Source organism: Carlito syrichta, unplaced genomic scaffold (genome assembly GCF_000164805.1).
Source record: "Carlito syrichta isolate Samal-C Ts95f unplaced genomic scaffold, Tarsius_syrichta-2.0.1 Scaffold305469, whole genome shotgun sequence".
NCBI classification, from domain to species: domain Eukaryota; kingdom Metazoa; phylum Chordata; class Mammalia; order Primates; family Tarsiidae; genus Carlito; species Carlito syrichta.
In genome coordinates, this window is record NW_007249565.1 from 990,762 (window position 1) to 1,017,827 (window position 27,066).

At 54.3% G+C, this 27,066-nt stretch overlaps 1 long non-coding RNA gene across 2 annotated transcripts in view; it reads right to left on the reverse strand.

The window, feature by feature from the left end:
- LOC110595948 overlaps window positions 1-27,066 on the reverse strand; it is a 102,965-nt gene that overhangs the window by 23,273 nt on the left and 52,626 nt on the right. For both annotated transcript variants that reach the window (XR_002482174.1, XR_002482175.1), the window contains exon 2: window positions 8,932-9,061. This is a non-coding gene — a long non-coding RNA (uncharacterized LOC110595948). The remainder of the gene's footprint in view (window positions 1-8,931; window positions 9,062-27,066) is intronic.

Consider the following 27,066-nt stretch of genomic DNA (forward strand, 5'->3'; position numbering starts at 1 on the left):
ACCAGTGCGGTGATCTTGGACTTCAGCCTCTAGGACTGAGAGAGACACATTTCTGTTGTTTCTAAGCTCCTGGTACTTTGTTGCTGTTTAGTGCTTTCCTTACATTGACTTCCTTTGTCAGGTTTAGGGCGTTTTGTTATGGTAGACACCACAGACTGGGACCAGCAAGGGGGACAGTCCTGCAGGAACTGTCTTCGCTCCACAGGTAAACCCTTCACGCCCCGCGAGTGACTCCAGGGGAGCCAGGAGCAAGGGGTCCTTGGGGCGGGCGGGGTCATGGGAAAGTCCAAAAGGGTCACAGGAAGCGAGTTGGCCTCAGCCTTCTGGGCCAGGGCACCGGCGTAGAGGAAACCCCCCGAGAGCACCCAGCCCACCCCACATCCCGTTAGCACAACCCTGATCTAGCCTGATGAGGCTGTTTCCACCCCGCTGGGACACACGCCCCTGCAGACACCGAGGAGCCCTGCCCACCCCGGCAACGTTCACCATGGAAAACCCAAAATGTCACCTCCACATGCAGCAGGCTGTGGAGACGGGGGTTGCAGGTGGGAGTGAGGCCCCCAAGGGCGCCCGTGGTTGTGGCGAGCATTGTGATGGGTGAGGATGGCGTGTGGAGCTTCCTGGCTCAAACCTACAGGTGGGTGGCGGGGGTAAGGGACCAGCTTAGAAACCTGCTTCAAGTTCAACTGCGCAAGAAGGTAAGCGAGGGAGACACAGAAAGATGCCCTGCATATCCACTGGGTTAGACAAGAAGGCATTTTTGTTTTTATGGGCAGAATTTTAGATAAAGAACCACAGCCAGGTACAATGGCTCATGCCTGTAATTCCAGCACTTTGGGAGGCCCAGATAGGAGGATTGCTTGAGCCCAGGAGTTCGAGACCAGCCTGGGCAACAAAGTGAGACCCCCCCCATCTAGAAAAATTAGCCAGGTATGGTGGGATATGCCTGTAGTCCCAGCTACACCAGAGGATGAAGCTGGAGGATAGCTTGGACTCAGGAGGTCAAGGCTGCAGTGAGTGGTAATTGCGGCACTGTACTCCAGTCCGGGTGACAGAGCGAGACCCTGTCTCTAAATAAGTGAATAAACGGGAAGGAGACAAACCCCCCATTCCAGAAAAATTCCAGACAGTTCATGTAGACACTTGACCTATCAAGGCGGAGGGCTGTGCACAGTGACTTCTTCCAAAGATTATCAGATAAGAAGGGGGTTAAAAATCACAGTAAGCTGGACATGGTGGCTCACACCTGTCATCCCAGCACTTTGGGAGGCGGAGGCAAGAGACTTGCCTGAGCCCAGGGATTCAAGACCAGCCTGGGCAACTTGGCAAGACCTCCTCTCTACAATAAATTAAAAAATCAGCCGGGCATGGTAGCGCCTGCCTGTAGTTCCAGCTACTTGGGAGGCTAAGGCGGAAGGATCGCCTGAGACCAGCAGGTTGAGGCTGCAGTGGCCGCCAGCGTGCCACTGCACTTTGGCCCGGGCGACAGAGTGTGACTCCAACCCCCAAAAACCCCAAACAAACAAACAAGAAAAACCCACTCTCTAAGGCGGAGAGACCCGACACACTACCTCAGTCAGATGATGAGGACTGACGTCATCAGTGATGAGCCATGTTGACAGTGTGGTGTGCTGAAAACCCTTTACCTCTGGGGCCTCCCTCCCCCAAACCCGTAACCCCCGTCTAGTGCTGAGAAAAACAAAGCAAGCAGACAGCTCTCCACAGAGGTGACATTCTGTAAAACACCCAACCAGGACGCCTCAAAACTGTCAAGGTCATCCAATCAGAGAGAGGAAGAAACTGTCCCTGCCCACAGGAGGCCGACAAGACACAGTGACAATGACAAAGCGTACGTGGGACCCCAGGTGGGGCCTGGAACAGGAGAAAGATATCAGGTAAAGCTACGGGAAGCCGCCCCAGTGCTGAAATTGCAGTCCTAACAGTGATCGGTATCGACAGTATGTCAGTTTCAGTCCATGAATGGGAACACGTGACACACGAACGCAACGTGTTAGAAACAGGGAAACTGCCTGCGGGTGTGTGGGCACTTTCTGAACTGGCTTCCCAATTCTTCCGTAAACCTAAGACCCTTCCAAAAACAAAGTTTATTTTTAAAAATTCTGTGGAGGATGTGCACAGGGTGGCAGACATGGAAGGAAAATAGAAGGACATTTGAGGAGGCTGAGGCAGGAGGATGGCCTGAGCCCAGGAGATGGAGGCTGTGCTGAGCTGTGATCGTGACACTGTACTCCAGCCTGGGTGACAGAGTAACAACCCAACTCAGGAAAAAAAAAAAGGCTGGGCGTGATGGCTCATGCCAATAATCACAGCACTTTGGGAGGCCAAAGAGGAAGGATCACTTGAGCCAGGAGTTCAAGACCAGTCTAGGCAGCATACTGAGCCTCGTCTCTACAAAAAAATGTAAAAATTAGCCAGACATGGTGGCGTGTGCCTGTAGCCCCAGCTACTCAGGAGGCTGAAGCAGAAGGATCACCTGAGACTAGGAGGTCGAGGCTGCGGTGAGCCACAATTGTACCACTGCCCTCCAGCCTGGGTGAGAGAGAACAGAAGAGAGGCCTGCAGATGGGGTGGGTGGCACAGGCTTGGGGTCTGGATTCAGAAGACCCATGTCCTAAGGTGAGAGCCACCACCAGCTTGCAGGGGGTCTCAGGAAATGCAGTGACTCTGAGTCTCTGGTTCCTTCATCTGTGGAATCCGGGGATCCCAGAAGCCAGCCTCACTCCCTGGGATTTGTTTTGGAGCAAGAACAGTGGCTTTTGTCCCCTTTGTTCCCCATGCACTACATGGCGGCAGGCCGCAGGTTTGGGGGAAATATCTGTGCAACAAAAGAAAGGAGAAATGTACACGCTTCAACAATTAGCTTCGCACACCATCCTAGAAAAAGTGTTCCAACCCTCACTGCTGAGTATCACGATGGTCACCTTCGAAGGACTCCCCTTGGGAAGCTATTCACTGAAGCCAACGCCTAGTCCATCCGTCAAAGCACTTTTGGAACTCTTTTTCTGCAATGACTATCAGAGCTGTCATCGTTATTTGTTGAGATCTGACAATCAAGTTCATGAACCTGCCACCGTGCTCGTACGTTGGCAACACTGTACAAATAACAGTATTGGAACACCCTCCCTACTCACCTGCTCTGGCCCCCAGTGACTTTTTCTTTCCTTGAAGATAAAGAGAATAGTGAAAGGAAGACATTTAATGACATTCAGGACATCCAGGGTAATATGGCAACAGCTCTGAGGGCTATTGCAGAAAAAGAGTTCCAAAATTGCTTTGATGGGTGGACTAGGCGCTGGGGTCGGTGCATAGCTTCCCAAGGGGAGGACTTTGAGGGTGACCATGGTGGTACTCAGCAGTGAGGTATGGAGCACTTTTTTCTAGGATGAGTTTGCAAACCTGATTCTCGGTCCTGGTCGTATAAGCTGCCAAGTCCTGGGCAGAGGGCACGCCGACTTTGATTCCTGAAGCAGACTGGGGAGCCCTTGAGGGAGGAGTGCCAGCCCACACTCAGGGTCCTAAAATTCAGTCAAGCCAGGAAGATGCCCAAAGCGCTTCCCACGCTCGTCATGATACCAAGAGCTGGGGGAAGAGAGAGCAGGACCCAGAGTCTGCCTGGAAACACGACAATCCAGGGATGGCTGGATGGTCACCAGGAGGAATGTTGCTTCTGGAGATATAACAAAACCCACTAGGGAAAGGTTGAGACCCAAGGTCCTAAGCCCGGCCTCTCTTCCCATGGCGGCTGTAACCATCACCAGCGGCAGTGACGATGCTGTTGGGTACTCATCTGCACGGTCAGCTGCTGGACCAGCCAGACCCAAAGAGACTCAGAAAGACCTTGGTTTCCAGGACTGTCCCGGCCACTGTGCCCTCACGGGGTCTGGCCCAAGAAGGCATCACAGAGAAAGATCCATGTCCATGGGGGTGACGGCATATGCCCAGCGATAGATGTTATCAGAAGAAATAAACTGGGCCCATTTTCCCCACGTCGTACGAATCTTTCCTCTGCAATCACCCTCATGTCTTGACGTGAGTTGAACTCCATCTTTACTACTAAAAATAAACTCCAGGTCAAGTGCAATGCACAAAAGCCTCAACATGAAAACCACAAGAAACACAGTAATATGAGAAACGAGCCGAGGCCAGTAGCGCGCTGAGAAGTCTCTGTTAGAGCACAGAGTATGGAGTGAGCCAGAAGTTCTTTGAAATACCGTGGACACCACATACAGGAAGTGACCTTGACTCATGGGTCGTGTGGCTCGAAACGGGTGCTGGCTAGCGTTCACACACAGGAAGTCAGAAGCTATCTGGTGCCCTCTCACCAAAGGCCTAGGAGGACCAGACAGGCCAGGAGATGCTTCTAGGGGGAGGCAGGGCCAGGGAAGAAGCCAGAGGAACAAGGGAAGGACCCAAGGGGAGGCAGCACTTCCTGTCTGCATGTCCACAGAGCGGCTGGGTGAAAGGAGCGCACTGACAGGGCCGGAGCTGGACAGGGAAGGAGCCGGAAGGAGAAGCAGTTGGCTCGGCTCCCATCCATGGGCTATGTCCTCAAGCAAGGGTTCGTCATCCTCAAGGCTACCCCACGTAGGGGCTGGTCCATTTTGCAGCTGAGAAAGAGGATAGCTGGATACAGTGATGCATGCATGGAATTCCATCCACCCGGGAGGCTGAAGTGGAAGGATCACTTGAGCTCAGGAGTTGGAGGCCAGCCCAAGCAACATAGCAGAGACCCCCATCTCTTGAAAAATTAATAAAACAAAATAAACATGAAATAACAAAGAAAAGAGGGCAGGTCGGGCGTGGGGGCTCACACCTATAATCCCAGCACTTTGGGAAGCTGAGGTGAGAGGACTGCCTGAGCCCACAGGTTCAAGACCAGCCCGGGCAACTTGGTGAGACCGCATCTCTACAGTAAATCAAATAAAATTTGCCGGGTGTGGTAGCACATGCCTGTAGTCCCGGCTACTTGAAAGACTGAGGCAGAAGGATCGCCTGAGCCTGGTAGGTCGAGGCTGCAGTGGCTGTGAGCGTGCCACTATACTCCAACCTGGGCAGCAGAGTGAGATTCGGACTCAAAAAAAAAGAAAGAAAGAAAAAAAAGAAAAGATGGCAGAAGCGGGAGGCTTGCTTGATACCAGAAGTTCAAAACCACCCTGGGCAACAAAGCAAGACCTCGACTCAACAAAAAAAAATCTTTAAAAAATGAGCCAGGCGTGGTCGTACATACCTGTAGTCCCAGCTATGCAGGAGGCTGACACAGGAGGATGGCTAGAGACCAGAAAGTTGAAGGCTGTGGCAAGTGCTCAGGTCACTGCCTTCTAGCCTGGGACACAGAGTGAGACTCTCATTCCAAAAAATAAAGGAAAAAATAAAGAGAGAGGCATTTAAAGAGCTGTGAGCAAACTGCCCAGAGTCACAAAGACAGTGGGAAGAAGGGGAGAATCCAGAAGCGTCTGACCCCGTGCCCCGGAGCCTTTGTTCTGCGACAGGTGCTGTTGCCTGAACCTCCTGAGTAACTGGGACTACAGGCATTCTTGTGGTTTTTGTATGTGATTTATTTATTTATTTTTTGAGTCAGAGTCTCACTCTGTCGCCCAGGATGGAGTGCAGTGGCACGCTCCCGGCCACCACAGCCGCGACCTGCTGGGCTCCAGCCATCCTTCCGCCTCAGCCTTCCAAGCAGCCGGAACTCTAGGAGCATGCTACCGCACCCAGCTAGCTTTTTGCTTCATTGTAGAGAGGTGGTCTCCCCAAGTTGCCCAGGCTGGTCTCGAACCCCCTCCCCAGGCTGCTCAGGCAATCCACTCGTCTCGGCCTCCCAAAGTGTTGGGATGACAGGCTGAGCCACCGGGCCTGGCCTTTTGTTTTTTAACTTTTGTAGAGACAAGATTCTGCTGTGTTACCCAAGTGTATCTCAAACTCTTGGGCTCGAGCGATCCTCTTGCATCGGCCTCCCAAAGCGCTGGGACTGCAGGCAGGCATCACCACGCCTGGCTAAATCTTTTTTATGTTTTGTAGCAACAAGGTCTCGCGATGCCGCCCAAGCTGGTCTCCAATTCCTGGGCTCACGGAAGGAGAGGTGCGGGCAACCTCCTACTGGCAACCAAGCTGCCGTCTAGACAGGGTACAGCTCCTGGGGGGAGAGGAGCCCCAGACAGGTCTGCCGAGTCCCTGGCCTGCTCACAGGGGCTGGCAGCACTGCTCACGTGCACGGTCATGGCACCCAGGGACGGTCCTTCTGGTTTTCCATCCTCTACCCCAGGACCAGGGCCCCATGAGCGCTTTCCCCCATATGGGGCCAGCCCACTCCAGCCTTGCATAGGTGACGGGGTGTGGGGACCGGTAGAAAAGGCCACTGTACTCGACAAACCCTCCTGCTCCAAGACGTGGGTCAAGAGACAGCCTCCTGTTTCATAACTCGATGGCTTTGAGCGGAGTCCTTGAGGGCCAGAGAGGCTCGCGGCCTTTCTGAATCAGGGTCTCCTCTGCCTCCCAGCAATGCAGCGGCACAATCACAGCTCACCACAGCCTCAACCTCCTGGATTTAGGCAATCCTCCCACCTCGGCCTCCTGAGTAGCCAGGACTACAGCTGTGCACCACCACACCTGGTTAATTTTTTAAAATTATTTTTTGTAACCACAGGGTCTCTCTATGCTGCCCAGGCTGGTCTCCAGATCCTGGGCTCAAGCTATCTTCCCGCCTGGACCTCCCAAAGTGCCTCCCCCACCTCCCAAAAGCTCTGGCACCTGGCTGGAAAAGTTTTTCAATTGCTCATCAGCAGCTCAGCTCAGAGTAGACTTGCTTCACAAGCACCTTCCAGAGGCCAGAAAGGCAGCTGCCACCCCAAGAAGTCTCCTGCCTGGAGAGGACCCCTCTACCGCCTGGTCCTCTGTGCACCTGGCAAGTGTGTACCTGACCCCCACCTCACTGAAGGGCAAGACCTTGAGCTCTCCACCTCCACGCGTGAACATGGCAGCAGATCAGAAACACAAAGGCACTTTGGAGATAGCCAGGCATGACCCAAAAGGTGACAGAGGTCAGGACAGCAGCACACCCCCCCAGACGCCCTCGGCCCTTCCCAATGGCCCTACCCAGCTGTCGTCTGGCTGGTCCACCCTTCCTCACCCACCTTCCACCCTGACAAGTCTTGACATTCATGGAGTCACGGTCATCTCCTTTGCATCAGGCTGTTTATTCTTTCTAATATCTGACCTCCAAAAAAGACAGCTGACCTCATTCTTTCCCCTGAACCTCTCTTTCCTCTCTCACTTTCTCTCTCTTCTCTTTCCTCTTCCTCTCTCTCCTCTCTCTTGTCCCTCCCCCCCCTTTTCCCCTTCAGTGACTCATTCATTTGTTCTACTAACACCCACCCTGTGAAGCCCAACCCTATGCCAGGCGCTGTTTGGGGACATGGAAGACTGTCCTTGCTCTGAACAAGCTCTCCAGCGACACGGGGCGGTGAGGGGAGGGGGAGAAGACCTCTCCATGCCGTACAGCGTGTGCTACAAGGGGGCCGTGTCTTCACTGCCTGCTGCGTCCGGGGGATGGGGGTGACCAGCTCCGCATGGGGCAAGGGGTCTGGGCACACGCGGGAAGGGGGTTCACAGCCTTTGTGGCAGGCGAAAGACAGAGACAGCCGCAAGCCACAGCTTTTGACGTGGCCTGGTACACCGAAGGGATTCTAAACAACGCGATTCATGAATTTATTTAAAAAATAAAAATAAAACCTCTTCATGGGGGAGCAATCCCTCCTCTGCCCCAGGCAGCTGCTAAGCTCCTCAATCCGTGGTCTCATCCAAAACGCGCAGCAGCCCACGGGGCAGGCAATGATGCAGTCCCCGTTTTACAGACGAGGTGACTTAGGCTTGGAGAGGCTGAGTGATTTGCCCAAGGTGAGGTCAGTAGCAAACACAGGAAAACCCAGGTCTGCCTGGAGGCCTCGGTCTCAATCTCTTCCCCTCTTCCCCCCAGGAGCCTCGATGTGATGTGTCTGAAGCATGTGACTCAAAAAGGTGGACAAGGATGCATGGAATGGGCCAGGGAGGGAAGAAGAGCTCGTGTTCTAGATGTTCCTACATTCTAGATGCTCCTATGTTCTAGATGTTCCTACATTCTAGATGCTCCTACGTTCTAGATGCTCCTACGTTCTAGGTGTTTCTACGTTCTAGATGTTCCTACGTTCTAGATGTGCCTACATTCTAGTTGCTCCTACGTTCTAGGTGTGCCTACGTTCTAGATGTGCCTACATTCTAGTTGCTTCTACATTCTAGATGCTCCTACGTTCTAGATGTGCCTACATTCTACTTCTACGTTCTAGATGTGCCTACATTCTAGATGCTCCTACATTCTAGATGTGCCTACATTCTAGTTGCTCCTACGTTCTAGATGCGCCTACATTCTAGATGCTCCTGCATTCTAGATGTGCCTACATTCTAGTTGCTTCTATGTTCTAGATGTGCTTACATTCTAGATGCTCCTAAGTTCTAGATGTGCCTACATTCTAGATGCTCCTATGTTCCAAATGCTCCCACATTCTAGCTGCTCCTATGGGTGTTTTATCCCATGAAACAGCCCTACCTCACCTCCTCCTCCTCTGCCCAGCCCAGTCTCCAGTCTTCAAGACAGCTGGGGCACACCCAGCACCATGCATCAGAAGTGACATCAACCTGAGAGGTGGCGGGCTCCCCGCCATGAGGGACAGTGGTGAGCTTCCTGGGCATGGTATGCAAGTGGAGCCCACTCTGAGAACAGGCTCAGCATGAGCTTATGGGATGCAGCTTCCTTAGCACTTTGAACCAGCATGGGGGAATGTTCTAAGACGTGAGAGCCACATGGAGCCAGGTTGCAAGAGATCACCAATTCCAAGCCACTCTGGGGCCCACAGGGTTTAGGAGGAGAAAATCCCTTACCTTAATTCTCCAGTCCCCAAATGTTCCAGGCTTAGTCCAGGGAAGAACAGTTCTCAAGTCTTTCTGGAGTGCTGAAGGGCTATGTATTTTCTCAGAGTAAAAGCACCTAATTCCTAGGTGGAACAGGATTCTAGAAATAGACAAGAAAGAGACAGAGATGATTACTATCAATGCTTGCCTTGAATGGATTTGGTGATGAGATATTTCATTCATTTAAAAAATAAGTACACCCGGGTGCTACAGCTCATGCCTGTAATCCCAGCAATTTGGGAGGAGGAGGTGAGAGGATGGCCTGAGTCCACAGGTTCAAAAGCAGCCTGGACAACGTGGTAAGACCTCGTCCCTTCAATAAATCAAAAAATTAGCCGGGCACGGTGCCACGTGCCTGTGGTTCCAGCTACTTGGAAGGCTAAGGTGGAAGGATCGTCTGCGCCCAGCAGGTCAAGGCTGCGGTGGCCCATGGGTGTGCCACTCCCCTGCAGCCGGGCGACAGAGTGAGACTCCAACTCAGAAAAAAAATAAGAAGTGATCATGTGTTGGGTGTTTGATAGACATTAAGCCACTGACTCCCGTGAGATCGGTTTTGATTTCCTCTCATTTCAGAAGTCACATGGTGGCCTAGAAAGAGCTGAGGGTTGGGTCTTCCTGACTCCCAAGGCCAGTGCATCAATCACCTTCCGCTTCCCTCCTACGCCATCTCTTCATCTGACTCTTCCATCGTCTGAGAATTCTAGGTGGAGCAGAATGAGAAACACACCCGACAAACCCCCTCTTGAGCACAGCCTGCCTCTGGATGCCAGCCTATCCACACACGGCGCAGCCCACGTGAGCCTGCGGTGGCATGGGGTCCATTTCGCTGAAAATGCTATCTGAGATCAGCACTGTCATCTCGTAACATGTGATCAGTGGGCCGTGTGCATTACTGAAAAAGCCAAAGACGCAGGCTCCCCGGGAAGCTTATCCTAACTGATCATTGCGATCACAGCAGGGTGACCCAAAGGGGTGGGGTGTGTGGAATGGAGACGCAGGGGAAAATCTCCCAGGCTGCCCCAGTGCAGAACCTGACGCTCAGTCTGGTGGGCTCAGGCACTGACCTCCTGCCCTTCAAGGGTCAGCGATGCGCTGGTCTGACACCCACAGAAAGCCACCTTATGACACTGACAACAGGGTCCCTTTCCTTTCCAGGCCTCGCCATTTCATCTACCCAAAAATAAACACCCAGCATACTGGCAGCCAAGTCGGGAAGGAGAGGCAGCTTGGTCAGTGCAGACCCAGAGCCCAGGGCACTGGAAAGTTCTGTAGGGGAATCTGCCCTCAATGCTGGGAACAGCTGACGCGATGTCCTTGCCCCGCAGCTGGGAGCAGAGGACAGGTGGCCTGGACCCCCCGCAACAAATTCCCCCTCTCTCCCAGGGACAGTTTGGCTGCAAGAGACTTCTCTGAGGCCTCTGGCTGCCATGCTCCTCCCCCAGGAGTTGGTATAGCAGATACACCTACAATAGCTTTGGTAGCCTCCGAGAGGCCCTGCCCCCTTGTCAGGGCTGGTTTCACGTGTCCAGTGCCCAGGGTGCAGGTCCCAGCAGTAAGGGAACTCAGAAAAGTCCCCTCGACAAGCGTCATGCCTAGAAAGACCACCCTCAGCACCCAGCACTCCCCCGTGGGCAGCCTCCCACACTGGGCTTTCTGACCAGGAAGGCACTTTCTGCCTTACTGTCAAAATGTACTTTCTCCATGACCCAGAAAGAGCAGTGGTTGGCCTCCCAGTGATGGTGGGCTTTCTCAGACCTCCCGGGCTGGTGTCTCACTTGATCCAACTACCCAAAAAAACCTTTCCAGAAACACGAACAAGTTATTTAAACTCGCTGAGCCTCAGTTTCTCATCTTAGTGGCTTGTTCTTAGTGTGAAATGAGAACCTTTGCAGAGATTAGCGCTTGGCCCTGGACATTATAAACCATAAGAAATGACAGCTACTGCCCACTGGGTGTGGTAGCTCACACCTGTCATCCCAGAACTTTGGGAGGCAGAGGTCAGAGGACTGCCTGAGTCCGGGGCTTGACTGCAGCCTGGGAAATTTGATGAGACCTCGTCTCCACAGAAAATCAAAAATTGAGCTAGGCGTGGTGGCACGCACCTGTGGTTCCAGCTACTTGGAAGGCTGAGAGGGAAGAATGGCCTGAGTCCAGCAGGTCGAGACTGTGTGGCCATGAGCATGACATTGCACTCCAGCCTGGGCGACAGAGTGAGTCTCCTACTCAAAAAAATAAAATAATAATAATAATAAATAAATGACGGCTATTATTAACACCACTTAGATAAACGCTCCAGACTAACTTCTTTATCTGCTCCCAAGAGGTTTAAAAATAAAAGGTAGCGAGGTGCAGTGGCTCATGTCTGTCATTCCAGGACTTTGGTAGGCTGAAGCAGGAGGATTGCTCTGAGTCCAGGAGTTCGAGACCAACCTGGGCAACATAGTGAGACCTCATCTCTACAGAAAATCAACCAGGCATGGTGACACTTGCCTACAGTCCCAGCAACTCGGGAGGGTGAGGCAGAAGGACCGCCTGAGCCCAGGAGATCGAGGTTGCAGTGAGCTGCGATCATGCACTACAGGGTGACACAGTGAGACACCCAACTCAAAACAAAACAAAACACAGAAAACAGTTTTCCCATCTCCCCACAAAGAGTCAGTGTCAGGGCTAAGCCGCGGGGCCAAGGGAACACAGGAAGGCCACGAGACTGAGCTGCAGACCACACTTGCGTCGAGACCCTCGGCTCCAGGCCTGACTGGGACCCTCACTCCTCATCTCTGAGGAACAGACGGAGCACGCCCCATCCCCAGGCGTGCCTCCAGGATAAAACCGGATGCGCACCACACAGGTGCTCCCCGGACCCCTGGGCCCCAGGAAACATAGGTGGGAATCACAGGAGCGCCTTGAACCAGCAGCGGCTACAGCAGGCCCTTGGCTAGGGATGGTCCTCCAAACCCGTTCAACACACACACTGACCCCGGGAGGTCAGGAGCAGATGTGACCATTGTTCCCATCTTACAGATGTGGAAACTGAAGCTCAGAGGGGCTAAGAGGCTGCTCGACTCCCACGGCAAAGCTGAGGCTGGATCCCGGCCTTGCAAGCTGACGACCCTCCCTCCTCCTCGTAAGGGACGGAGCGGGAGAGGACTGATGACACAGCAAGAGACAGAACGTTGGCCTCTGCAGAAAAGAACCTCTGTCACAGGCCGATAAGCTGATGGATGTTTTTAACTAATGCTTCTAACCACGCACACGAACATGACCCCATGAAAATTACAGAAATCAAAATTTCCTAGTCCCTCCCTCCCAGGAGCCACCTGGAGTCCCAGAAGTCGCCAGGGACATGCGGCTCAGAGTCCAACGCCCAACAGGAGGGTCACAGACTTGCCTCGATACACCAAATCTGCCCAGCAGTGGGGTCCTTTCTCACCCACAGAGATGAGCCCAGCACAGGGTGACAGGACTCACTTGGCCACTGCAAGGAAACTTGCTCAGAAATCCAGCAACCAGCCAGATGCAGGGCTTCACACCTGTAATCCCAGTACTTTTGGAGGCTGAAGCAGGAGGATTGCTGTGAGTCCAGGAGTTCGAGACCAGCCTGGGCAACTTGGTGAGACCTCATCTCTATAATAAATCAAAAAATTAGGTGGGCATGGGGGCATGCACCTATGGTTCCAGCGCTTGGGAGGCAGAGGTGAGACGATTATCTGAGCCCAGGGGGTTCAAGACAAGCCTGGGCAATTTGGCAAGACCTCATCTCTACAATAAGTCAAAAAATTAGCTGGGCGTGGGCGTGGCAGCACACACCTATAGTTCCAGCTACTTGGAAGGCAGAGGTGGAAGGATCGCCTGAGCCCAGCAGGTAGAAACCGCGGTGGCCGTGAGCAGTGTGCCACTGCACTCCAGCCTGGGCGACAGAGTGAGACTCCAACTCAAAAAAAAAATTAGCTGGGTATAGTGGTGAGCACTTGTAATCCCAGCTTCCCAGGAGGCTGAGGTAGGATGATCCCTTGAGTCCAGGAATTTGAGGCTGCGTGAGCCATGATCATGCCACTACCCCCCAGCCTGAGTGACAGAGGGAGACCCTGTCTCAAAAAAGAAAGTAATGAATTAAAGAATAAGCGGCATGCCTAATCACGCTTAAGGTGGTTTGGATACAACCCCACAATACACAGCTACTCAACCAACCCCCAAACATGCCAGGAACTGTGCAAATACCTCATCCCTACAACAAACCTCGAGGGCAGGGAAGTAGGGGATTGCTCTTAATCCCATTTCACAGCTCAAGAAACCAAGGCACAGGGACTCAGCAAAAGCGCCTGAGGTCTCTGCAGGGAAGGACAGAAAGTCCAGCTGCAGACCATCACTGCCCCAGGACAGCCTGAGAACCTGGAGCTCCAAGCCAGTGCCCTAAAAGCAGCATCTGTGAGTCGGACGGGCGCAGCCCTTCTAAGGTCTAGACACCTCCTATCCTTGTATAAGGACGGTGTCACGCAGGAAAAGCCTTTGTAAACTGTGGAATGCCGTGTGGGCCCCACCATCGACACAGATGGTGTGGCGGGCATGAGGGAAGCTTCTGGAAGGTCCACCTTCCTGGGAGGTTTCCCCTGAGCCACCAGAACCTTCTCCCCTCCTAGCCTCCGACCTCACACTTTCCTTTCCGCAGTGCGTTCACAGTCAACTTTCCCCACAAGCATCCTCCCACGGCAGGGGTGTTATGAGGTCAACCCCAGAAGTACACAGTTTTCATTTCTTCAACCCAAAAACCTCCCTTCCTGCCGGCACACCCAGGCCCTGCCACTCGGAACATCAAAGTCACTGCTTTCAGTAAGAGCCTGATCACTCGGGTGACTCGTGAAGAGACAGAGGCTGTGGCGAGGCAACCGAGCCAGGAAGAAACGGTGGCCTGCCCCGGCAAAGGCGTCACAGACGGTCACCTGCCCGCGCCCCTCTCCAAGGCCTGGGCTGGGCTGACCAATCTCCAACAAGGGCATCTCGTGGCGGGAGCGGGTTGGCCCAGGCCTCCTCTGGGTCCCTTCTCATGCTTCCTGCTTCCTGGGCTGCAATGACAGCTCATTTACACATGGAAAGAAAAATTAGCCAAGCAGTGGCGTCGCAGGGGGCTGTAGTTTTTGGTGACTCACCGAGGAGAAAAGACATGTTTCCGCTGAGATCAGAATCGTGGCCCCCCATTCTTCAATTACTCAAATGATGTAAAGTCTCCGAGCCCATGGGACCCCCCCAGGGGGAAGTCCCGGGCTCCAGAGCATTAAATGTCAATGAAATGAGTGAGACAGGGAGTTTCCCACGGTGGACAGGTGCACCGAGAGGTGGGCGCCAGGGAGAGTCCCTGCCCTGAGAAGGCAGCCCGTACCCCTCAGCTGGCCACCCATCTTCCGGGGAGTCCAGGCAATGCTGGGCCCAACGCTGGCCCAGCGCCCACCGTGCAGGAAGTCACACCTCCAGTACGGAGGTCGCCTCTTCCAGGAAGCCAGTGTTGAACCACCGCCCACCAAACCCACTAGAGTATGAAATCCACAGGGGCAGCAGGGGTGCTCAGCAGACCACAGAATAAATCATGGCCATAATAAATCCTGGCTAAAATAGTGAATTTAGGTCAGGTGCCATGGCTCATGCCTGTAATGCCAGCACTCTGGGAGGCCGAGGCAGGAAGACTGTTGGAGGCCAGGCGTTAGAGACCAGTCTAGGCAACATAGTGAGACCTCTTCTCCACACGCACAAAAAAGTTAGCCAGGTGTGGTGGCACATGCCTGTCGTCTCAACTACTCAGGAGGTCGAGACAGAAGGATCACCTGAGCCTAGGAGTTCACGGCCGCGGTGAGCCATGATCGTGCCACTGCACTCCAGCCTGGCAACAGAGTGAGACTCCAACTCAAAAATACATAAATACATAAATGAACATAAAATAAAATAGTGACTACTTGCCGACTGTTCCCATGAAGCTTAGCTAATCCCAATCTTCAAAATATGAGAGGCCCTTTACGTGCTCGGTGCTGGGGCAAAAATGGGGAGCAGAGCAGACATCTGTCCATCCAGACATCGGCCACAGCAGTGACCAGAGGGCCGGCAGATGGCCCTGAGCTGTCCCCCTCTCTGCGGGGACTGTCTTGGCAATCACCTTCTTCAAGGCCAGGCATCCTGCCAGAGGAAGCCGCAGACGGTGACGGAACAGCCCTCCCCCGGAGCCAGGGCAGTTCTGAGGGTCGCCTGGCTCCTGGGCGCCCGCACGTCGGGTCGTTGCTGGGATTCTGTGGCCCCTGACCACTCCTTCAGCCCAGCCCTGCTTCCCTCCTTGAGCTGCACAGCAGCTGATCCCAAAGGCGCCCACGATCAATACCCTTCTCACAGCCTCCGACTCGGCCTTTGCTTCCCGGGGAAAGTCACCCGACATCAGGAAGGCACTCACGGGGGATGGTCAATGCTTGGGCCACAAGGGTGAAAGCTCCAGGACCAGGAGGGCAACAGGCTGTGTCATGTGGGAACAGCATCCTGAGAGCACCTTACTCACAAGTGTGCCAAGAGCCATGGACGGCGAGCACTCAGCCCTGGTGGGTGGAGGAGTGGGTTGCTGGAGTGATTGCTTGAGCCAGGCTCCTCTCCATGGACAAGCATCGTGGACAGTGTACACACACTGATGGTGGGTGGGTTGGTTAATTTGTTTGTTTATGTATTGAGCTGGGGGGGTTCTCACTTTGCTGCCCAAGGTGGAGTGCAGTGGCATGCTTACGGCTCACCAGAGCCTCGACCTCCTGGGCTCGGGCAATCCTCCCATGCCCAGCCTCCCAGCTAGCTGGACTACAGAAACTCACCGCCATGCCTAATTTTTATTTTTATTTTTGTAGAGACAAGATCTCACTCTGTCCCCCAGGTTGGTCACAAACTTCTGGGCTCAAGCAATCCTCCTGCCTCGGCCTCCCAGAGTGATGGGATGACGGGCGTGAGCCACCATGTGTGGTTTCATGGTTCTTCTCGTGTGTGTGTGTGTGTGTGTGTGTGTGTGTGTGTGTGAGTCCCAGATGGCTGAGCTGAAGACTCTATCCTTTTCATCTTCACTGCGCAGCACCCAGTGTAGGAAAAGCATTTGGCAGAATGTCTGTTGGGTGGCTGCGAAATGACTGGCTGGCTGGGTGGACAAACGGATGGATGGACCCACGTATCTGCCTGAGTCAAGAAGCCACACCGAAAGCCGCTGGAAAATCACAAAAGGTTACCCTGCTCTGACACAGGCTTTTTTTAAAAATTGAAGTCTCACTCTACCGCCCAGGCTGCAGTGCAGTGGCACACTTGCAGCTACTACAGCCTCCTGAAGGATAGAAAGAAACGATCTCTGGGGTCTCTTTTAACCCTAAGATTCTCTAACTTGAAATTCCATTTTCCATACTATCATCCCCCTGAGCTGAATGGAGGCATTTCTGCAAACTCAAATATATAAGTTCCACTTTTCCTTGGGGACAACAGGGCTCTTTTTAAAAATCCATCCAGAGGCCAGGCACGGTGGCTCACGCCTGTAATCTCAGCACTTTGGGAGGCGGAGGTGAGAGAGTTGCTTGAAGCCAGGAGTTTGAGATAAGCTTGAGCAACAGTGAGACTTCATCTCTACAAAAAAATACGAAAATTAGCTGGGTGTGGTGGTGTGTACCTATAGTCTCAGCTACTCAGGAGGCTGAGATGAGAGGATCGCCTGAGACCAGGAGGTTGAAGTTATGGTGAGCCATGATCAGCCTGGGTGACAGAGTGAAACCCCAACTCAAAAAAAAAAAAAATACTGGCAACATAGTGAGACCTCATCTCTATTAAAAAAAAAAAAAGCAAAAAATAGCCGAGTGTGGTGGCCTGCGCCTGTAGTCTCAGCTACTCAAGAGGCAGAGGCAGAAGGATTGCTTGAGCCCAGGAGATGGAAACCAGACTGGGCGACACAGCAAGACCCTGTCTCTGCAAAAAGAATAAAAAATAAATTAGCCTGGTGTGGTGGCGGGCGCCTATAGTCGCAGCTACTCGGGAGGCTGAGGCAGGAGGATCACTTGAGTCCGGGAAGTCGAGGCTGTAGTGAGCCTGGACTCCAGCCCGGACTAGAGTAAAACCCTGCCTCCAAATAAATATAAAATTAAATTAAATTACGGATAAAAGCCCTCCAGACTTCTCCCACTGGCCCCAGCCTCGCAGGGCAGGACGCTTCCAGCTGGAGGGCACAGGGCAGGCTCCAGGCATGGATGACAGACAGGCAGAGACAAACAGGGCGCAGAATTCTCCCAGCCCCACACAGGATGTGGTGAGTGGAGCAGTGAGAGAAAATCAGAGGCAGCCACCTAGAAATACAAACAGCTCCGCAAGGGAAGAGCCCACGCCACACAGGGGCTCGTCACTCTCAGGTGTCTAGGAGCCCACGATTGGCAGGGGCAGTCACGTCTCAAAGCTTCCAGAAGAAAAATCCTGCCTCACTCCTGAGATCAACCGAAGGGGACAGGCGTCCTGGAGGCCACTCCGGCCAGCTCAGGGATTACCCGGGCTGCGGGGGGCAGGGCCTTGCTATCCTGGCCTTCCAGCCAGGCCCACACTGAGCTGCGCAGCACACAAGGCTCCGTGTTGAGGCTCACTCGCTGTCAGTCAAGGCCACGTCGCAACTGGCTGGACTTGAAGACTCAGCCAGGGAAGCCGCCAAGGTCAGCATTCCCAAAGAGAGTCTGTAAACACACAGATGAAAAGAAACGTTGGCCTCACCAGGGACGGACAAATAGAAATCTCTAACAGGAGAGCATTTCGCACCCATCGAATTCTAATGTTTTTAAGCTAATAATAGCCGGTGTTGAGGTTGTGGTGAAACTGGCATGTACGCAGGCTTAGGGAAGCAGCGTAAACAACCCTCTTTGAAAGTCATTTGCCAATATGGGTCAAGAGGCATAAAACGGGGCCCTCGGACTCAAAAGCCTTCCGCTGAGAATCTACCCAAAGGATTTTCCACGGAGAGAAAAGTTACATGCACAGAGACGCTCATGGCACCCGGAGGTGTAAACACAGCAAAATACTAGGAGCTTGATTATTTTCGCTAACAAAGAATTGGTTTAGAATGCAGTGTAGCAACTTGATCAGTCATTTACACACTCCAAAAACGATCACACATAAGATGCTAAATTTAGTAAGGTGGAAAAATGTGTACGAAATAATGTCAGACAGAAAACAGACCACAAACGATTCCATAAACCCATATCGACATACAATCATTACTGGATGTACAGCCAGCACATATCAGATATCTGAAAACAATCTGATTTGTTTTTCTCATCCATTTCCATGCTTTGGACTTACAATGCTGGTGCCGGGCACGATGGCGCACAACTGTAATCCCAGCGTTCTGGGAGGTGGAGATGAGAGAATTGCCTGAACTCAGGGGTTCAAGATGAGCCTGAGCAATATGGTGAGACCTTGTCTCTACAAAAAGAATCAAGAAATTAGCCGGGCGTGGTAGCACGTGCCTATAATTCCAGCCAGTTGGGAGCTGAGGTAGAAGGATCACCTAAGCCCAGGAGGTCGAGGCTGCAGCGAGCCTTGATCTGCCACAGAACTCCAGCCTGGGCGACCCAACTCAAAAAAAAGAAAAGAAAAGATGATCGGGCCCTGCCCTACGCCAGACTGGGACAGGACTGGCACAGGGGACTGGGAAATTCCACGGAAAGAGACACGGGCCGTCTCAAGAGTTCACCTGACACAAGCAACCCTGACCGGATGGTGGGCTTGTGAGCACCTCTCCAAGCAGCGAGGGCCTGGACCGCTGCCCGCAGAGGCCAGGCTGGGACTGGGAAGCAGGGCTCAGGGTGCAGCCAGTGGGGTCGGGCAGCCCTGGAGGTGAATGCAACTGTGCAGAGACTGACCTTGTGTCACCTGGGTCTCTGCAGCCTCTCCCACGTGGTCCTGAGAATTGCGGACTTCTTCCCAGCTGCCATCTGGAAAAGTGTGCAACCTGGGTGTTGGGCTGGCCGGGTGGTCCTTCTACGAGCATTTCTAGAGCACCACACTCCGACGCGCGCGTATGAGCTCCACGCTCCCACACACGTACAAGCTCCCACACCCACGTGTACAAGCTCCACTCTCTCCTACACACAACCGTAGTCTGGGAACCAGGGTGAACCAGGTCAGCACAGGACAGGACACGTGCCCCAAGTCCATGGACTCCAGGCCTCCCACACAACGCGTGCTCCCGAGGAAGTGCCCAGCTCACTGATGGCACCCACCAAACACCGGTGCAGGCGACGGACTAGACCCCTCCAGCGTAAATGGAGGCCGGGCACACATACTCTCCCAGAACCCGCTGTGGGGCCCCAGGCGGCTGCACAAGCGCCAGCGCTCAATCCTCATCCGGACGCACCAGGGTGAGACTGAGGATGTCTTGAGGCCCCTCCACACTCCTCCCTCCTTAGGGCAGGAGGTACTGCCCGGGGGCCGTCCCTGACTTGGGTGAGTGGCCAGATAGGGCCGGGTGCCTGGTGCGCCCTCCCCAGAGAGGCCTGGCTCCCGGGGCCCGAGCCTGGCAGGAGGTGCAGGCGGTGCCAACAGGCGTCGTGGCTGCCCACAGCGCACGGACAAAGGCCACCCCACCTCCTCACACGGCCAGCACGCGCCTCAGCCATGCTCCTTCCTTCCGGTGTCACCTTACGAGCCCACTCTGTGACCGTCAGGGGAGACCCTCGCCTTCCCAGGACTGATGCCAGATTCCCTTTCCCCAACCCCTCTGAGACCCACGAGTGGGTTTCCCTCTCTGCTCCCTTCACGGCCTGTGCATTCCTGGGTTTCCACGAGAGGCCCAGGGTCGGCTTTCCATGCAGCAAAGGTCCAGCCCTCCTCCTCACCTGTCCCTTTGCCACCAGCGGGTGGGCACCCATTCCCATAAAAAGCATCTAAACCAACCGGGCACAGTGGCCCATGCCTGTCATCCCAGCACTTTGGGAGGCAGAGGCAAGAGGACTGCCTGTGACCATGGGTTCGGGACCAGCCTGGGCAACTTGGTGCGACCTTGTCTCTACAATAAATAAAAAATTAGCTCAGTGTGGTGGCGCGTACCTGTAGTTCCAGCTACTTGGAAGGCTGATGGGGAAGGATCACCTGAGCCCAGCAAGTCGAAGCGTGCCACTGCACTCCAACCTGGGCAACAGAGTGAGATCCTGACTCAAAAAAAAAAAAGCACCCAACTCACAATCAGCCTGGAATCCAACTCACAATCAGCCCCAGAAGCTTCCAGAAATAAACACTTGCTACCCAAAGAGGTACTCAGTGTTCCACCCTCCAATTAAAGTCTTCCAGAGGTCAATGGGCAGGGGGCCTTGTACACATGTGAGCGTGGAACTTGCACATGTGTGTGCAGAAGGCTGGAGCTTATACACATACATTCAAGGAGGGATGTCTAGGGGTAGGCGGGTGGTTCCCTTCCTGGGCAAAAGGGTCTGGGGCTCAGGGCCTGCCGCGGCCTGCGAGCATACCAGCTATAGCTGAAGTCAGAACATTTAGTGAGTTAGTCCGGGTACAGTGGCTCACGTCTATAATTCCAGCGCTTTGGGAGGCCAAGATAGGAGGATCGTTTGAGGCCAGGAGTTTGAGCCCAGCCTAGACAGCACAGTGAAGCCCTGTTCCTATTACATTTTTAAAAATTGAAATTAAAAAGAGCTGAAATTCAGGCGTGGTGGCTCACTGGGATTACAGCCTCTCAGAGTGTAATCCCAGCACTCTGAGAGGCTGAGGCAAGATTGCTGGAGCCCAGGAGATCGAGACCAGCCTGGACAACAACATGGGGAGAACTCGTCTCCACATAAAATGAAAATTTTTTAAAAATAGCCTGGTATAGTGGCATGGCTGCAGTCCCAGCTACTCAGGAGGCTGAGGGGAGAGGATTGCCTGAGCCCAAAAGGTCGAGGCTGCAGTGAGCCATGATCATGCCACTGCACTCTTGCCTGGGTGTGAGAGTGAGAATTCAAATTTAAAAAAATGTAGTGAGTTAACTGCACCCATCTCAAGGCACGGGCTTAAAAATGAAGAAGGAACACACGTATAAAAAGCCTTTAAGCTGCAAAATAGTGTCATTCATGAGAACGTGCAGAGAGAGGGTGCCCCTGAGGGCATGGCTCACTCCTCCTGAGGGTGCTAGGCTCAGAGGTCTACACTCACCATCTCCTCAGTCCTAATCACAAACCTGGACAATGCAGCGGTGCTACCATGAGACCCATTCCACGGACCAAACTGCGCCGTTCTCCAGCGAGTCGCGGTGGGAAGCAGGAGGCCAGAGACAGACCGGGGAGGGAAACTCGGAAACCCACAGGACACACGACACCCTCTAAAAGGACGGAAGGTGAGGCCCAGAGAGAAACACCCTGGGAGGAGAAGAGAAACTGCGTTCTTGCCTTTTTTGGGTTGCAAAATATTCCTGCGAGCTGTCACATGGTTCTGAGAACAGCAGCGCGTGGCGGGTGGTGGCTGCATCTCGGGTCTCGGCGGCATCTCGGGTCTCGGCGGCATCAGGGCTGCCCAGTGGAAAACCTGTACTTTCCTTGGCTGCTGGGTTGACTTTGGGTGGGCACAGCTCCCATCAGCTCCAGTCAGCCCGTCCCCACCCCTCTCGCATTTACTAGAACATTTGGGGGCCCAAATCCACGCAGCGGCCCAAGCCAGACATCAAGCAAAATATTCCACTCCTTTTTTCCCGCAACCCCCATTTGCAGGGGTCTCTCTCTACTGTGTCTTTCCAGGGCTCCGTCACCACCGGCCACCAGCTGGGCCCACTCCAATCTTGTCTCCAGAACATAGGCCTGGTTCCCAGGGCTTGAACCTGGTGGGAAGCACAGACGGTGCTCACAGGCCTCATAGCTGCCCAGATCACAAAGGCCACCCCACCTCCTCACACCACCAGCACGGGCCTCGTCCACACTCCTTCCTTTCAGCCAGTGTCGCCTTACGAGCCAACTCTGTGCCTTTCGGGGGAGAGGTGGAGACGAGGCCCTTGCCTTCCCAGGACTGAGCCCGAGACCCCATCCCCACCTGCTCCGCGCCCCACGAAGGGACTTTCCCTTCTGCTCCCGTCACGGCCCCGTGCGTGCCTGGGCTTCCATGAGAGGTCCCAGGTCCTTGGTCTTGTCCACCTCTGCTTCAAGTCCGCGTCATGAGAGCACGGGCTGCAGCCCCAAGTCAAAACACGCTTTCCAGACCTGGCCTCTGCATCCCTTCCCGGCTTCCCTCCAGCCTCCCCTTGGCTGACTCCTTCCCTGACAGTCCCAAGTCCCCACTGCTGGCCCCTCTGTGAGCTTGTGGCCCATGGCCATGACTCCCTGACTTCTCATCTAAGGCCCTCTCCCGCACCCAGAGGAGGCCAAAAATTCCCCTGAAGAGAGCATCCCTCTAGGCCCCGGACTCCCAGAGCTCGGCCAGTCCTGAGTGCACTCGGAAACCATTGCTCACGAGGAACTGGCAGTTTCAAGTGACCCAGGAAACTAAAATAAGGATAATACCCCTGTGGGAATTTAACCAAACGGAAGACAATGATCTCTGCCTTAATGATCAGGTCTGCGAAATGGAGACTCCAACCCAGAGTGACAGGAAGGAAGTCCCTCAAGCCAGCCGGCAGAGGCCTGGGTGATAAGCCTCCCTCCCTATCTCGAGCTGGCTGATCTCCCTCCCCAAGGCCGAAAGGGACAGGCTCTGCCACCAAGATGCTATCTGCCACCAACTGACTTCAAAGCACCTTTATCTGCAGGTCCACCTCTCCTAATCCCTTTATTCTGGGCTGGCCAGGCACACCCACTGCCTATCTGAGATGTCCCCAAGCTGTTGTCTTTCCAGGAAGGGTGTCTCCTATCTGCAGACCTCCAGGAGGTGAGTGGAAGACAGCCCCTGGGGACGAGACCCACTTCCTTGGGGTGGGGTGGGGGGGGCGCCACCCTGGAACTGTGTGGCTTTCAGGGGGCTCAGTTTCCCCCATGCCCCCCTCTGTTCCAGGAAAGGCTCAAGACCTCACCAGCTTAGAAGCTGCCAACGTCTGAGCAGTGAGGGCTGGGCTGGGCATAAGGTCTGCCTTCAGGGATCCCTTCCAGCAAAAGAGGGAGACCGTGTAGCAGAAACTGGGGCTACTTCCAGGAATCAGGTCACCCTGGATTGGCTGCAGATGACAGGACTCCCACGTGCTGGAGGGCCCTTCCAAGATGCACTGGCACCCCGAGTGCAGGCCAACAGTGAGTGAGTACAGGGAGAGGAGAAAGCTGGCATTCAGGACGGCGGGGTCTGCAGGGGCCCCATCTGTGCTCCAGGCACGGGGCTAGACGCTCGAGCACCCGGGGCCCCGGAGGAGCCTCTGACCTGGGTCCCTACCCGCTCCAGCTGTGTCCTGACGGGTTTGTGCTCAGCTGCCTTGAACCCCAGACGCTGGGCCGCTTAAGGATGCCTGGAACAGACGAAGGCAGTGGCTGGCACAGCCGGACGTCCACTTCCCGCCTCGAGGACTCTGCCAGGAGAGGCTGTGTTCGGAGGGCAGCCACTACAGGGTCCCCAGAGTCTAGCCACATTTGGAAGGCAGGCGCTGCCCCCATAAGAGCTCACTGCATGCACGAATAAGATGCCAACGTGAGATAGGACACACTCCGGGACAGATCAACAGAGCCGTCAATGAACTTGATAAAGCGCACTTGAATGGCTGAGCCCTGAAGATGCCCCTAATCTCCTTCCTGCTTTTCCTGCCTTCCGGCCTCAGAGCTGCTGCCCAGGCCTGAACTGCCGGCCCCACCCCACCCCACTGAATCCTCAGCCATGAGAGGCACCACGGGACAGCAGAAAGGACAATGGGCTGAAGTCCCCGTACTCCATGGGTTAAAATACACAACGTGCTCGGAGCCAGGCCTGGCCCAGGGGTCCCACGTGTCAGCTCTGTGGTTCCTGGTGCTGCGTTGTTACTCAGCACAGCAGGTAACGTTCTGGAGCCGTCGAGCCATGGAGGGTTCACATCCCTGACCCTAGACGGCGGTCGTCAAGACGCACTTGGAACTTGAGGCTTGAAATCTTTTTTTTTTTTTTTTTAATAGAAACGCGGTCTCTTCATGTCTCCATGTTTCCTAGGCTGATCTTAAACTTCTGAGCTCAAACAATCCTCCTGCCTTAGCCTCCCAAAGTGCTGGGATTACAGGCTGAGCCACCGAGCCCGGCCGTGAGGCTTGAAATCTTAAGTCCTCACCATAGTTCTCACTCATAAGCGGACTCTGAACATTTATCATAATACTCTAAGAAAAGGATTGGCAGTAGCAGGATACTGCCAGGTTAGGGTGGGGACAGGGACACAACATCGATAAGGTACCTGATCTCAAACCAGGCAAAATGGGGCCCAAAGGGAGCCCCAAACTTTACCTGTGCAATGTCCACTTGTACACCTAGTCCTGAATTGTACCCTGTGTTGTTAAAATAAAATATATATTTAAAAGAAGAAGAAGAAAGAAGTCCTAAGGCCTTGAGACAAATCCTGGCTCTCCTCTGGCACCTGGATTCCCCGCCCGCACCTGAAAACCGATCTTCAAACCCGCTCTGCCTTCCCCAAAGGGAGGAATACACAGAACACAAAGCTTGCAGCTTTCTAGGCTGGCAGTGCAGGTGCCAGCAATCGTACGGATTTAACGGAACGAGGCGACCTCCCCCACCCTGATTCATCCACTCACCGGCCACTCTGCACACCCCCCGGTTGGACAGCACGCCTCTGCCTGCCCTTCCCCACCCCTGTCATCTCCATGGGCCTCTCCTCCCCACCCCCCACTTCCTGGTGGGGGCACTCAGCTTTGATCACCCAGCTGGGCTCTGGTGCCAGGAAATCGGAGATTGGAGACCTGAGACCGCGGCCAAGATGTGAGAACGTGTCTGTCCCCACATCACACCAGCTGCCCCCGCCTCTCCGGCCTGACCCTGCGGAACAAGGAAAAGCAGCAGGGACACAGGGAGTTCACCACGGCCCACCCTCCCCTGCCAGCCTGCAGGGCCGCCTGCCCGGGTGCGCCTGTGCTTGCGTGCGTGCACCTCTGCACGCATGCACCTTCCAGGCCACAGCAGTGCAAGCCTCCCGGGGCCAGAAAGGCCACCCTCTCCCGATGGCAGGGACAGTGAGGGGGGAGCAGCCCTGTGGCTTTAGGCAAGCCACTCGTCCGGCGTCGATGTCTCTTCACCCACAGATTGAGTCTGTGCGCCCCTGGCTCCGAGAAGACACCCTAAAACCTCCCGGAAACTGGAGTCTGGAGACAGCCTCCCACCAGACTCGTGTGGGTTGTTGGTCCCGGGGCTTGAGAGCAGAGTGTGGGTTCTGCCTCTCTCTCCCCTGAGCCATGCAACTTTAGGCAAGTCACTTGGCCTCTCTGAATCAGCAAGTTCACGTGTGCAAAACAGACATGGCCATGGGAGCTAAGGCAGAGGGAGGCTGTGATGAGCTCTTCAAGAAACATCAAAATGCCATGCCGGGTGGGCCTGTGATGTGGGTTAACATCTAGAGACAGGCATAAATCATGATAATGGCAATGGTTATAACAGTAACACCAGTGGCAGCCGACGGTGAGGCCTAGGAAATGGCCCTTCTTACAAAAGCCAACTGAGCGGACAAGAGCACGCATCTCCTAAAGGTGGGCTCCCGCTCGGGTGGGAGGCGGACCCTACTTCTGATCTTTTGGAGAGAAACACGGAACCACATGAAAACTCAAATTCCAGGGCTGTGTCTTTCCTTTGTGAGGGACCGTGCTCCCTGCCCAAGCTCCCTGACCATCCCCACAGCATGTTAAGACCACACAGACACTGTCCAGAGCAAACATGGGGCCCCACTGCCCCACCTTGCCAGCCAAGGAGGGGATGGCCCTGGGCGGAGAAGGGACAGGCCCCCCTGACTGGCCATTGCCCCTGCCCCAGCCCTGCCAGCCAGGGTCAGCTCTGCCCTTCCTAGGGGACGGGCACAATGGCTCAGCCTGGCATGCAGGGATCAACACCAGAACGCTCCAGGGTGTCTCAGATGCCCCTCCATTCCATGGGGACACACCGTAGCTGTGGATTTGCCCAGCCATGTCCCCAAGCTCCGTGAGGACACCAGCTGAGCCATCTCTGTCAAGAAGCAAGACTGGTCCTGCCGCACACTACCCGGGCACTGTGGCCGGGTTACTGAGCCCTCAGAGCCTAGTTTTCATCGGCAAAATAGACATGAAACACAAACTGGCGCACACCTCTCAAGACCAGCGTGTTTTCTGGTTTTGGGGTTTGTTTTTCTTTGGCAACTTGGAGCCTAGACTTGAACTGGCATGAGGTTGCGCATGGATTTTTATTTCTCTCACAATATCAGCACATTTCCCTACAGAAATCCCGGGCGTGATTAGAGGCACGGCCACAGACACATGGCATCCCCGTCGGCCAGGGCAGCCAGGACAAAGCACTACAGAGGGGTCATTTTTAAAAACAGAAACGTTATTTTCTCCTCTAATTCTGGAGGCTGGAAGTCAAGATCATGGTGCAGGCAGCCTGGTTTCTCCTGAGGCCTCTCTGCTTGACTTGCAGATGGCTTCACACGTGGTCTTTCCTCTGGGCGTGTGTATTCCTGATGTCTCCTGGTATATCCAAACCTCCTCTTCTTACAAAGACTATGGCTGGGCATAATGGCTCACACCTGTAATCTCAGCACTTTGGGAGGCTGAGGCGGGAGGATCACTTGAGCCCAGGAATTCAACACCAGCCTGGGCAACATAGCAAGACCTCATCTCTAACAAAAAATACCAGAACATTACCTAGGCATGGTGGCCACACCTGTAGTCCCAGCTACTCGGGAGGCTGAGGTGGAAGGATCGCCTGAGCTCATGGGTTGGAGGTTGTGGCGAGCCATTATCGTGACACTGCTCTCCAACCTGGGAAACAGAGTGAGACCCTAACTCAAAAATAAATAAATAAATAAATAAAAGAATACTCTGCCGGGCTCGGTGGCTCAGCCTGTAATCCCGTGCCTTTGGGAGGCTGAGGTGAGTGGATTGCCTGAGCCCGCGGGTTCGAGACCCGCCTGGGCAGCGAGACCTCATCTCTACAATAAATCAAAAAATCAGCCGGGCGTGGTAGCGC